The following is a 13,205-nucleotide window of genomic DNA, read 5'->3' as shown; positions in this document are numbered from 1 at the left end:
CCATGTTTATTCAACATATCAAAATGCTTAAAATAATTTGTCGTAACTTCAGTTAGCACTGCACCGTGCCCTCTCCATGCCCTGGTTTCAGCCCTGATAGAACTTACTGCACACTGATGTTTGGTTGTTGCTGAGTGATGGGTGCACACCATCAGTCAGGCTGGGCTGCTTGCCAGGCAAGAGCTGCTACCATGATGGCTGAGGGCAGAGGGCAGCCACAGTATGAGCCATGCTGAGATGCATTGTGGTCCATGGGCTGAGGCTCTGACATGCCTTCTCCACAGTATCTGCCAAGACAGTTATCTTGCAAAGGACTTTGGATCAGCTTTATATCAACAATAGTTCTTGGACTAGGTAAACCTATGCCATGTCTACTATAATACATAGTAGCTTTTCATAGAACTGAGATTGATTTTCTAAAATATAAGGTTTTATCATGTTAATGTTCAAAAATAGTCCATGTTTCAGGATTTGAATATCGTGTATTGTATAATTGCATTACAATACTTTTTATTATAAAATCACCACATTCTTGGTATGTCATGTTCAGCTTCCTTTAATATACCTTTTTTCCCTCTTGAAATGTGAAGTCCTTTGTTTTTAACACCTGCTTCTCTCATTAGAATTTGTAGGACTGGTAAAAAAAAAGTACCAGAACCTCGGTGTCTCAGAAAATATGGAAAAAAAATAAAATGAAACATACAAAAAAGCAACAGGAATTCTATCCTAACCAATATCTGTTGCAACTCATTTTATTAATTTTTACATTTTGAATGTCTATATGTGTCTTTAATGGTACTTTTTCTAAAGACAATTTGTGAATTTCTATTCTACTTTTTCTTCCTTGAGATGTCAGATTTGTCTCTTTGCACTTTGAATATTAAGATCTCTTCAGAAACTCTAAGTTGAGGAAACATGCTATGATCTTCAATGATACAATAAAGCAATTCTCAGTGAGATATATAGATACCATTTTAATAATTTTATATCTATTTTTAAATGAGATACTTAAGTGTAAGATGGTCACTTAGATAATGTGATCATTCTGCTTATAGTTTGCAAGATCTGATAAACAGTAGATGAGTTTTTGCATTTTAGTATACTGTCCCGAATACCAAGAGTATTGTTTAATATCTGTGTCTACAGTGAAAAGCGTCAAGGAAATAGAAGATGTCCTGTTGCAAAATGACTAGGCTGGAAATAACCTTCTTAATAACCTGATTTCCTCTAGGATTGTTCTCACAAGATTGTGTATAGTTCAGTTTCTAAATCAAAGTGATATTCTACAAAGTACTAAATCTACAAAGTAGTTATGAGGAGAAAAATATCTGTGTCTTCAGGTTCTACGGTAAGCTGGAGTTTCCATTAAAAAAAGATGGGATACTTGCTTTATTCTGCATTTCTGAGTTTGGGTGTACGTAAGATAGGAAATTATACTGACTCCAGGCAGGGAAGAATCAGTTTCTGACACAGTTGGAGTAGTTCAATATTCATTGTTTAGTTGATAGAGAAGAGGTTGAATCTGCTAAGAATTTCTAAGATATGTTGCCCGTTTTTACACTTGATTAATGTAATATAAAAATACATATAAATATAATTCATATGCGTATGAATTATAGTACACATACTTTACTTGAATAAATTCACAAGTATACACATTTAAGATAAATAAATGTCTAAAAATGTTGCAACAGCACCTTTTCTATCAAAGAAATAATAATTCTGAAAGCTCAGAATATCAACATACGTCAGAGTTCAGTTCTTTCAAGTAATATTAATTTGTTTTTATTTCTATTTTAAATTGCTTTTGCCCCACTAAAATGAATTGGAGCTGTGGGTTATTTTGAGTGCTGATGTGTACGAGGGTTATCTATTAGAAATATGGGATCTTGATTCCTTATTCATCTCCTATACAAATCTCTGGCCAGTGGAGTTCTCATGAAGTGCTTGAATTGTAACATTAAAAAAAAAGTTATTAATATCCACCTGACATTCTTTTATGAATAAGTCAAAGATCAAAGCAGCAAATTTAAAAATCACCATTTTATCTTTAGTCTGGGAGTAAATATATATAAAAAAAAGAAACTATCAAAGTGACATTAAACTTACAAGCAAAATTAGAGAAAAAAACACTCTGGCAGTGTGGGTTGTATGTGTTCTGCAGGTTCTGGACATCCATAATTTCTATTGCAAGCACTTTTTAGGAATACATTAAGAAAAGTTTCAAGCAGGAAAGATTGAGCATAGCAGCAGAGCTCCTCTAGGTGCTGGGCTCCCGCTTGGTCTCTTTGGCCACTTCCTCTCTGGAAGCAATCTTTGGCCAGCTTCCTCCAGCTGCCGGCAAGCAAGACTGGTGGCTGAGGAACATCCTGAGTACTAGATTTCAAAAGTAACTATCATATGGAGGAGAGAGAGAAGATAAATATCTTCACAGAAGAAAAAATATCCTGCTCTTGTGGGCACTTTCCACTTGCAGAGAATTTTTATTTTTACTACCACAGGTGGCATTTTTCTTCCTCTACTCTGTTCTTATTTTTAAATCACCAAAAAGCATGAATAATGTCATATAATTTTAGGGCATTTTACTTGTTTTTCTAATCGTGTGAAAAATCACTTGTTCATCCCTACTTCTCTTATTGAAAGACTTTATCTTCAACTTACAATTTTTTGAGTTAATAGACCAAAAAAAAATTTTGGAAGACAAAATATGTTTCTACTTTTCCAGTATTTCATTTGCATGCTTTAATAGATAAAGCTTTGATTCATCAGATCACTTAATCCCAGCTTTAAATCTTTTTTGAAATATTCAATTAGATTCTACTGAGTCTGTTCTTCAATATATGATTTTATTTTGTGAAGGTGATGTACTTTATAATAAAATTATGAGACTTCAAACTGATTCAAAATTCTGCATTTAATTGGTGTTTTGTTGGTATATTTGTTTTGTTTTATTCTGTTTTCACCGTGACTTATAGGATTAATAGGTCAATGAGTCTTAATATGGTTTATAGAGTTTCACAGGATCACAGAATGGCTGAGGTTAGCAAGGATCTCTGAATCCAGCTGTTCCAGACTCTTCTCAAGCAAAAACACTCAGAGCAAGGATCCCAGGATCATATCCAAACAGCTTTTTGAAGATCTTCTATGACTCTGTAGCCTCTGAGCAGCCAGCCTATGCCAGTGCTCTGTAGCCTACACAGTAAATAACTATTTCCTGATGGCAGATTCTCTTGAGTTTCAGTTTATCTCCATTGCTTCTTCTATTATTGAACAGAGCCTGGCTCCAGCTTCTTGATGCCCTCCCTTCAGGCATTTATGGACACTGATAAGATCCCTCCTAAGTCTTCACTTCTTCAGTTTGAACAGTCCCAGTTTTGTCACCCTTTCCTCATAGGAAAGATGCTCTTATCTCTTGATCATCTTGGTAGCCCCCCACTGGACTTTTTGCAATATGCCCATATTTCTCTTATACTCAGGAAACCAGAATGAGACACAGTACTCCAGGTGTGGGCTCACCAGGGCTGAGAAGAGGGAAAGGATCACATCTCTTCAGTTGCTGGTTTGCCAAGAATAGTGTTAGCTTTCATAGTGGTGAGGACATATTGTTGCTTCATGTTCATCTTGGTGTCCAAAAGGACACCCAGGTCCTGTTCAGGACCTGCTTTTTAGCATAATGTCCTGGTGCCTGAGGTTGTTCCTCTCCAGGTGTAGGACTTTGCAATTCTCCTTGCTGACCTTCATGGGATTTTCATCAGCCCACCTCTCCAGCCTATCAAGTTTCCTCTGCATGACAACATGAACCTCTGGTGAATCAATTTTTCTCCTTCAGTTCTTTTTCACCTGTGAATTTACTGAGGGTGCACTCTACTCTATTGTCCAGATCATCTGTGAAGATGTTAAACAGGACTAGAGCAAGTATTGGGTCCTGGGGGTACTTCGCTCATTATTGGCTTCCAACTAGTCTTTGTGCAACTCACCACTACTGTCTGACTACCACACTTTATCATTACTGGATACAATACAAACATATCCTCTAGGATACATAAATAAGTACCAGAAAGGAAAGGATCTATGCCAAACATTTTTGTGGCACAGATGAATACTTGTAAAGTAGCATTGCTCAAATAAAAGAAAATGCTTTAAGATGCATTAGCTACCACCAGAAAAGAAGAAAAAGAAAAAAAAATCATCAAGAAAGTGGGGTTTCTTTCAATTAGAGTATACTTAGGCCAACAAGTCAGTGGAATATTTCCAGAGAAATTTAGATAGGGAGCCTTTAAATCACCTTAAGATTCTTTTGCTACCTCATCTTTCAAGTATTCTGAGGTTCAAAAAATCTTATGAAGATCATATGCCATTGTCTGCAATTTTTCTGTTACTAGCCTGATCTAGAGCATTTGAACAAGTTACTAGCTGTGAAGAATTGTTCCCAGCTTATGTTATGTTCTGCCTTTTTGCATTAGTGCCCTGAAGCATTCCTTATGTTTGCTGCTTGAAGAAAATGAACTGCAGCACTATATTTACCTGATAATTTTCATATAGAAGATTTGATCAGATGGAATCATTCTGCAGCCACTTATTTTTTGGTGGTGGGTATCAACAATGCAAACGGCAATTAACAGGACTGGAACAAGATTACATTCCATAACAGGGAAGTCAAATTATATTTCAGCTGGTATGTAGTGAAAGTTCAATTAGAACATGAATCACTTAAAACTAAATTGAACACAGCAGTGGATAACATTCTTTTGGAAGTAAGCTTGTACTTGTAGAGGGATATGTCTACATAGCAAGGAAGGTAGCCTCAGGGATGCTCTGACTTATGCCTGAGAGCTGGCCCTGCACATGGCAGTCCCAGAATGAGGGCAGGGCTTTGATGAGAGTTCCTCTTCCTTTGTATTTTCTCCCTCCCTCTCCAAAGGGTTCCTCATTGGCAGGCGGTCAGGCACTGGAACAGGCTCCCCATGGCAATGTTCATGGCTCCAAGCTGTCAGAGTTCAAAGAACACACAATGCTCTCAGGCATATAGTCTGATTCTCAGGTGGTCTTATGTGCAGCCAGCAGGTGGACTTGATGATCCTTGTGAGTCTTTTCCAACTCGGGATATTCTACGATGATATGAAATTGCACTGTGCACATAGCCATACCTGGAGATCTGTATCAGCACTTCATTCCTTAGCCACTCCTTTAGCTACTGTGAGAATGTAGAACTGGAATTGTTGATCTTAATATCTTTACGAAGGCTTCCTTGTTTGTTTGTTTGCTTACACTCCCCCCTGTTCCCCTGAACCTTTGGACAGGCAGAATAACTGCAATTTGAATGTCAGCAGCAAGCTGGGACATACAGCATGTTAGACTTTGAAACTGCTCCTACAGGTATCAACTGACCACTTCTAAGTACCTAGGATTAAACCCTCTCCCCTCTTAAGTCTCACAGCATTTACCACATCATTCCCAGGTAAAGACATGACTGGCATCACATTTGGCATCCTTTATCAACTTGACTTTAAATCAGTACAGCAGTCATCATATTCTCTTATAGTTAATTTGTATATATATTTGCTTCAATTTTCATGTCTGCTTCTGTAATCACTTGAATCATTTAAGAATTCAAGCTCAGTGAAGTAGCAAAGAGTCCTCTGAAGAAGCTATTGAAAACTAGGTCTGCAAAGAGATTCAGCAGAAATCCATGTTTGCCCTGCACAGTGGAGCACATGTGAAAGATACTAAGTTAGCACGGAAATACCTGGAAATTCTAGGTCTGAAAACAGTTGGGCAGTGACAGTTAATTACATCTTTGAGCTTACTGTTATACTGACACAGGTATAATGTTTGTAGTATGACTGCTGGCATGTCAGTGGAAGGCCACAGGTGTTTCAAAGGCAACATTATTTTGCTGGACCATGGAGGAACTCAGGTCCCAACTGTAATCCCCAAAATTCTGCTCTTCTAAACACCAAAGTCTCCTAGAAAAGGTTCAGAATATTTAATTGTGCACACACCCGGAAGCATCATAGCCTCAGTAGCTCAGACCCTGATGATTTTCTTTATGGAGATTCACAGCTTGGTCAAGGGAAGGGCACAACATATTTTTCTGCCTTTTGCAGAATTTGCAATGGTTAACATTCATGCAAATTTCTACATGGGAGGTATTTGGAGTGGGCATATTTAAGTTTACAGCTTACTGTCCACTGCTAAAATTCTCAATCTTGTTTGACTGTCTTGACAACCCGTAGGCTCTGTCTCTAGCCTGTTAGAGGACATACCTTAAATGATAACCAAGGCAGGTAGTATGCTATATGGCATGTTCCTTGCATTAGTCAGTAGAAAATGAAGACAAGAATCTTCTTGACTGTTCTTCAGTGGATATTTCCTCAGAGAGACTGTCTCCATTCAGGATGCATCTCTCTCCAGCATTGCATGTTTGACACAGGCCAGCCCTTTAATCCAGAAAGAGACTGCATAGACACAAAAATTGTCTAGGTCCTCCATAAGGAAATATATATCACTACTACTATAAAGATCTCAGCTTATTCTTTTCAGTGATTTATATACTGCCTGTGTTTAAACCTTTTTGTTCCTCTATGAACTGTAAATGGCAGCTGCATTTTTTTTTCAGATATGACAGTTTCATGCAGTAGGTTATTTTTTCCCATTAGAACACATGCCATTAAATCCATTATGCTTTCTACTTTCTCTGTCAGCACAATCTGTCTCTTTGCTTTACTGCAGTTAATGCCACTATTAATTAATCTTATCCTTAATTCATTCCTTGTGTATTTTTTAAAGAGAATGTAGAGCTTATAATGAGCTGAACTGACAGATTTGGAGATCAAAGGCACAGATCCTCAGAGATACACTGGCACATAATTACGATTTAGCTACCCAACTTCCATTGATTTCAGTAGTAGTTGGGTGCCAAAGTATCTTTCAATATTGGTGCCAGAGTTCATATTCTTTTAATAGTTTTAGTGCAAAGTTCCCTTCATTAGATTCATTTTGAAAGGTATTGTGTCCAAGGGTGTTACAAGCCAGAGCAGCCTTTCATAGTCAGTTGAGTCACCAATCTTGCTGTGAGGCTGTGAGTGCAACTCTGCTTGCAATTGTAGCTTAGTGGTAGGAGAAATGTTTTCACCCAGCTGATGGCTGAACAGTCACTTCCAGTCAGTTCCATCAACACTTCCTAAACAGCGGAAAAGAAAAACTTGCTTCCTTCAAAACTCTCTCACCAATGTCCAGAGATAAAAATCGTAATTTTCCATCTGTACTTTATTTTGTATTCAAAATAATGAGGAGATGGGGCAGTCTTTTCCTTTCATTCAAGACCTGAGCTCAGCCTGCGAGTTGTCTTCTCACATTGCTTCCTGTGAATAGATGAGAGCAACTATTTTGCTGAATTTATTTATTTATTTTTAATGCTGCAGATGAAACAGAAGTAATTTGTATGATGCCCTGAAACACTGCCTCTTCTGCAGGGTGGTATGCAATAGTATGCAGCCTGACACTGTGCTGCAGGGATCAATTTAAATCCATGAGTAGCTTGAGTGAAGTCAGACTTGTTTCTGAGGCTAAGCATTACCTAACTGAGCATTTGCTCAGAGTGTTAAGCATTATCCCAGATTGTATCTCAAATATCTTAGCAACCTGAAAAGCTCTACCAGAGTAGGATACATTAATAAGTGACACCCAGATAACTCTATGTTTCTTCATGAACAGAGATAATTGGACCCTTGCTATCTTTCCTCAAGTCTACTTACTTCTATAACTTACTTCTATAACTTCTATAATGTGATCAAACTCCAAATCACATTTGCTAAGATTTTTTTGCTGCTTTTTTCTTCCGTAATGTTTTGTATCATATCATAATATTGCACTGTAATATTTTTCACATGAAAAAGCAAAATAACTAATTCATATATAAGTATCACTTCAGTGGAGTAGCAAGGAGCAGCATTAGCAGAGGCTGAACTGTCTTTACACCACAGAAAAAGCAGAATATGACTCCACTCCAGTTACAGGGTGAAGAAGCCCTGCAGACATGCTGGAGCAGACACTGCTGCTTCCTTCACTCTTTTGGGGTCATCTGCACCACTTAGCCTCATTACCTCAGAGGATACAAGACACGTGGCGCTGAGTGAGCAATCTCAGTTGTATTCGTCATCATATGAAATGAAAGAATATTAAAGGAGCTTGACACTCTACTTCAAAGGTCAAGAAATAATTCTCAGTGCCTCCATATATTAAGCAAATTACAGTGGACAATGGGCACAGTTTTGTTTCACATGCTAGTTGTAGGTTAAAGCAAAGTAACAGGAAATAACGAGGTTTAAATTGGTGAATCGGCTTTCGTTTTCTGGGGATTAGCCAAATTGCACCCAAATTATGGAATTTCAGAGAGGAGATGCTTTAGAGCATTTTAGCATACACACTGGGTTTTTTTTTTTTTTTTTTTTGATATTTTATTTATAGCAATATTGGTATCCCTCATTACCTTTACACAGTCATGTCACAGTTTTAGACTAAAACCTTAAACTAACTGTAATAAAACTGAGTAGTATTAGAAAATGAGCACTACTAATAGCTGATTTTAGTAAGGTGTTTAGTAGAGAAAGTTAAATGTACCAACAAAGGATCTGGTCCATATGTTAAATTTTTAGTATTTATGAATGAAAGAAGGGGCAAAGAGGTAAAGGATAGCTCATGCATTTTCTTTTAAAGCAAAGTAATTTCATGAAATAACTTCACTGCTCATATCCTTCCAAACACTCCCTATGCCAGTCTAGATGTAGACTGCACAAAGAAGATTGGCAGTACATAGACCAATCTTCTACATTGGTCAGTACATTGTGTCATCTTATGTCTTCCTGTGACATGAAGAACTACCATGCAGCTACTAACTTGTACAGAGGTCATAAATAGTAGGCAGTGAGTTCAGCAGCAGTGAGTAACAGAAATGACAAGATATGCTGCATCCCTCTAAATCTGCTGCTTTATCTTGCCCTTCCTACTTATTCTAGTAGGTGCTTTTTTTGCCCAAGGAAACTCAGACTGAACTCATATGAAACCAGACTAGCAGATTGACAATGCAAGTGCTGTAGGCTTGATGGTTTCAAGGATACTCAGGCACAAGATTCAATATAAATTAAGCTGTAAATAGTAAGGACTCTTACTCTGGGAAAGATAAGATTCAGGTGAGAGAGAAGACAGAGTAATGCAATTAATAGTTATTACACTAAAGAACCTTTATCACTAGCAAATATATTATTAGGGCTGAAGACAGTAATTTGAGCAAATAGTTCTATTAATATGCTTTAGTTGAAGTAGATCCCTTGAGTCTATTCAGCGTGCTGTTGGAAATGTTTTCTTTGGTCTCAGCATTCCCATTGTTTCGGGGTTTTTTTTGCTTTCTAATGTCTTCATTCCTCACACTCCCACTGGGGAGAACATGAAGATGGCATTTACAGTGGTAAATTCCAAGTATTCAAAATATGGAAGCAGAATAATAATTATCAGAAATATTGACTTGTATAAAAGAAAAAAAAAAAAAAAGTGAACAACAATAAACAATTACTTGGAGGTCAAAATAATTTCCCTTCTGTTTTTCATGTGAGTAAGTTTAAGGAGGTTCTCTCTAAACTTGATAGCTTGAAGTTCAAGCTAACCACAAAAAATAAAAGGATTCTTTTTCCCATATTAAAAGCGCACCTGGATCAGGGAACTCCCAAAAAAAGAATCCCAAACAAAGAATCCCAAGCAAAGAATCGTTTGAGAGCAGCCCTGAGGAGAAGGATTTGGGGATGTTCATTGATGAAAGACTTAACATGAGACAGCAATGTGCTCTTGCAGCCCAGAAGGTCAACCATATTCTGGGTTGCATCAAGAGGAGTGTGACCAGCAGGTCAAGGAGATGATTCTGCCCCTGCACTCTGTTCTTGTGAGATTCCATCTGTAACAGTATTAAGTTCAGGGGCCTCCAACACAAGAAGAACATGGAACTTTTGGAGCAGGCCCAGCGGAGGGCCACAAAGATTATCAAAGGGCTAGAGCATCTTCGCTATGAAGACAGTCTGAGAGAGTTGAGGATCTTCAGACTGGAAAAGAGAAGACTCCAAGGTGGCCTTATAGAGGCCTTCCAGTACCCGAAGGAGGCCAACAGGAAAGATAGAGAGGGACTTTTTATAAGGGCAGGTAGCAACAGGACAAGGGGAAATTGTTTTAAACTGGAACAGGGTAGGTTTAAACCTACCCTAGGTTTAGATATTAGGAAGACATTATTTACTATGAGAGTGATGAGACACTGGAATAGGTTGCCCAGTGAGGTTGTAGATGCCCCCTGCATGGAAGACCAGGCTGGATGGGGCTTTGAGGGTCTAGAGGGAGGTGTCTCTGCCTATAGCACAGAAGTTGGAACTAGATGATCTTAAAGGTCCCTTCCAACCAAAACCATTCTATGATTCTACAATTCTGTGATATTCGTATATTTCGAGAAGAGATACAGTGAAAAAGGCAACAGTGCTGTCTTAGTTCCTTGGCTGAATCTCTGTCCATGCTCATCAAGCTTTCTTTTATCTACCTTCTCCGAGTTCCCTTGATTCTAACAGCACTAAATCTTTATAAGCAATTTTTTTCTCACCAATTCCCTTATTTTTTTTAAATGCAAAGTTCTCCTTAAGTGTTTTCTTCTGCAAGTCTAAAGCTGAAATCTCCATCAGTGTTTTCCACACACTCAGAGAGATATGGATTCCTCTTCTGCCCTCCAGAAGGACTCTATTCCTATTTTTATTTTGAAATTGCTTGTTGGTTAATGAGCATCACCTCAGGCTGTCAGTCTCTGAACAAGCACAGTGTCACAGGCATAGAATATAAGCCTTTATGTATTTACTCATATGATGCAATATTAATCAACCTGCAAAAAATTGAGCTAAAATAGATGACAGATCATTCTACAGTTAAATTGTGATTTTGCTGTTGAGATAAAAATCGATATAAGTGTTCGTGTTGCAAGAGAGTGTACTTCACAGGAAATAAATTAAAGTTTGTTATTCTGTAATACATCTGTCCACATATTTTACAGTATTGTTCCCTATTATTACATTTCTGATCAAGACTAATGCTCATTAAAAAATCTAATATGACAATGAAAAATTTATATGGAAAATTTTTTGTCCTCTATTACAATTGCTATCTCCTCCATTTTTTGGAAACCACAGAAAATTAGTCTCGGGCCGTGGTAATCTTAATTATATCTTGAAACATATGATGTAGGAAATGTATTGAAAAATTCTATTGGTGAGATTACCTTTGCCTCTTAATGCAAAATCTCTATATTCATATGCTTGCATTATTTAAATTACAAAAGAAAGGCAACTGAAAAATGGGATGCTTTGTTGTGCAGTCATATTCATGAAAATTCATTTAGTTGTGAGGGGGTAAAAAAAAAAGGGGAGGTAAAAAACCTTTTGCTGTTCAAAGTATAACAAAGCTGCATTTAAGCAGTAAAATGCATAGGCTAAAAAACAAAGTTTTTATGTGCTCTCAAAATCAGATTTTTATGAATTTGACACACATATAGCTAAATGGCAGCTGTAACCCAGCCTGTTTGACTTTATTCCAAACAGATAGGAAACAGGTACCATTCTAAGATGATGGTACCAGATTTATCCAGACCTTATTTCCTTCCTTGTTCTACTTAATTCCCTTAAAAGACTGTAGTATACATTATGTATTCTTTTAAAATATTTTTCTTCTACCAATCATGATCTTTTTTAACTTTGTGAGGCTTTTTTTCACTTCCAGAGACACATCTGCCCATGCAGTCTTTCTCACTACATTTCCATGAAGACATTTGGGATTCTAAATCTGAAACAGCAAGTGCTTCTTAGTGTTACTCGCTAACAAAACAGCGGAAGAGTTTTTTTTGTGTGTGGCCAAATCCCACAGAGCTGCTGAGCCTTATGAAACACAATGTTCTCAACTATTCAGAGCACTTTCTTAGAATCATAGAATCATAGAATCACCAAGGTCTGAAAAGACCTAAAAGATCACCCAGTCCAACCGTTCACCTATTCCCAATAGCTTCCACTAAACCATGTCCCTCAACACAACATCCAGTCTTTCCTTGAACACCCCCAGGGTCGATGATTCCACCACCTCCCTGGGCAGTCCATTCCAGTGCCTGACCACCCTTTCTGAAAAGTAATACTTCCTAATGTCCAGTCTGAATAGTTCTTGTTATAATAAAATTTATTACAGAGACCAACCAGGGTTATTCAGACAAAATTTGAGGAGGTTTTTTTTTGGTTATTTTTTTGGTTTTTGTTTTTTTTTTTTTTTTTTTTTTTTTTTTTTTAATGTGCATATCTAGGCTTTCATCTCTAAACTCAGAGCACAGTGCCTTCACTTCAGATGGAACCATCCCTAGATCAGACTGCTTAAAGTGAAATCTTCAACAGCACTTCCTGCTGTTTTCCCTATGGAGAATACCTCTCTCTGTTAAGATACCAATGATAATCACTGCTGCAAGTAGAAAGGCCCAGAATTATCAGTGGTTGCAATGAAGAGTGATGTGCTGGTGCTAGGCCATATTGCTGTGGTGTGACCTGTACAGCAGTGTGAGTGAGGAGCTGACAACCCTGTCAGCACTGCCAGTAAGTCTAGTGCTAATGCGATACCTTTGACTGATTCTTAATTGGGATGAACTGCCAAATAGTGTCAGTAGCAATTATAGCTCCTCAGCAACTTTAAGAAACAGAGATAATCATTGTCAGAACACTTTTTAGGTGTAACTTTTGTTCTCTCATCTTGATTAGATGATCTCATCTTCTTCAGAAGCTATTTAGATACGATGACATTGAACGAGAATGATTTACCTCTTTCCATCTTGTAAGAAAAGACTTCAAGTCTCTTTCATTGCATAGGTGTTTATATTACACTCCTCTTTTATTTTCTTACTCTATCATAAATATTTATAATTTTGATTGGAAATCAAGTATGTATTTTAATTTTAATTTTAATTTTTAATTTTAATATTTTTTTTGTATGGAAGAAATTTTGAAGATTTTTTCCTTAATCTTCTTTGTATTCAAGCTTAAATTTTCAATTTTTAGAGGTTTCCAAATAGACATCATGATTAATTGGAATACTTGGATTTACCACAAAAGAATAAGGAACCAGAAGGAAGTAATGATCAACACTAGCCTTGATCA

The sequence above is a fragment of the Tympanuchus pallidicinctus genome, unplaced genomic scaffold (assembly GCF_026119805.1).
Source record: "Tympanuchus pallidicinctus isolate F22 unplaced genomic scaffold, pur_lepc_1.0 scaffold5, whole genome shotgun sequence".
In the NCBI taxonomy this organism is placed as follows: Eukaryota; Metazoa; Chordata; class Aves; order Galliformes; family Phasianidae; genus Tympanuchus; species Tympanuchus pallidicinctus.
Note: the sequence above shows the minus strand (reverse complement) of the source record.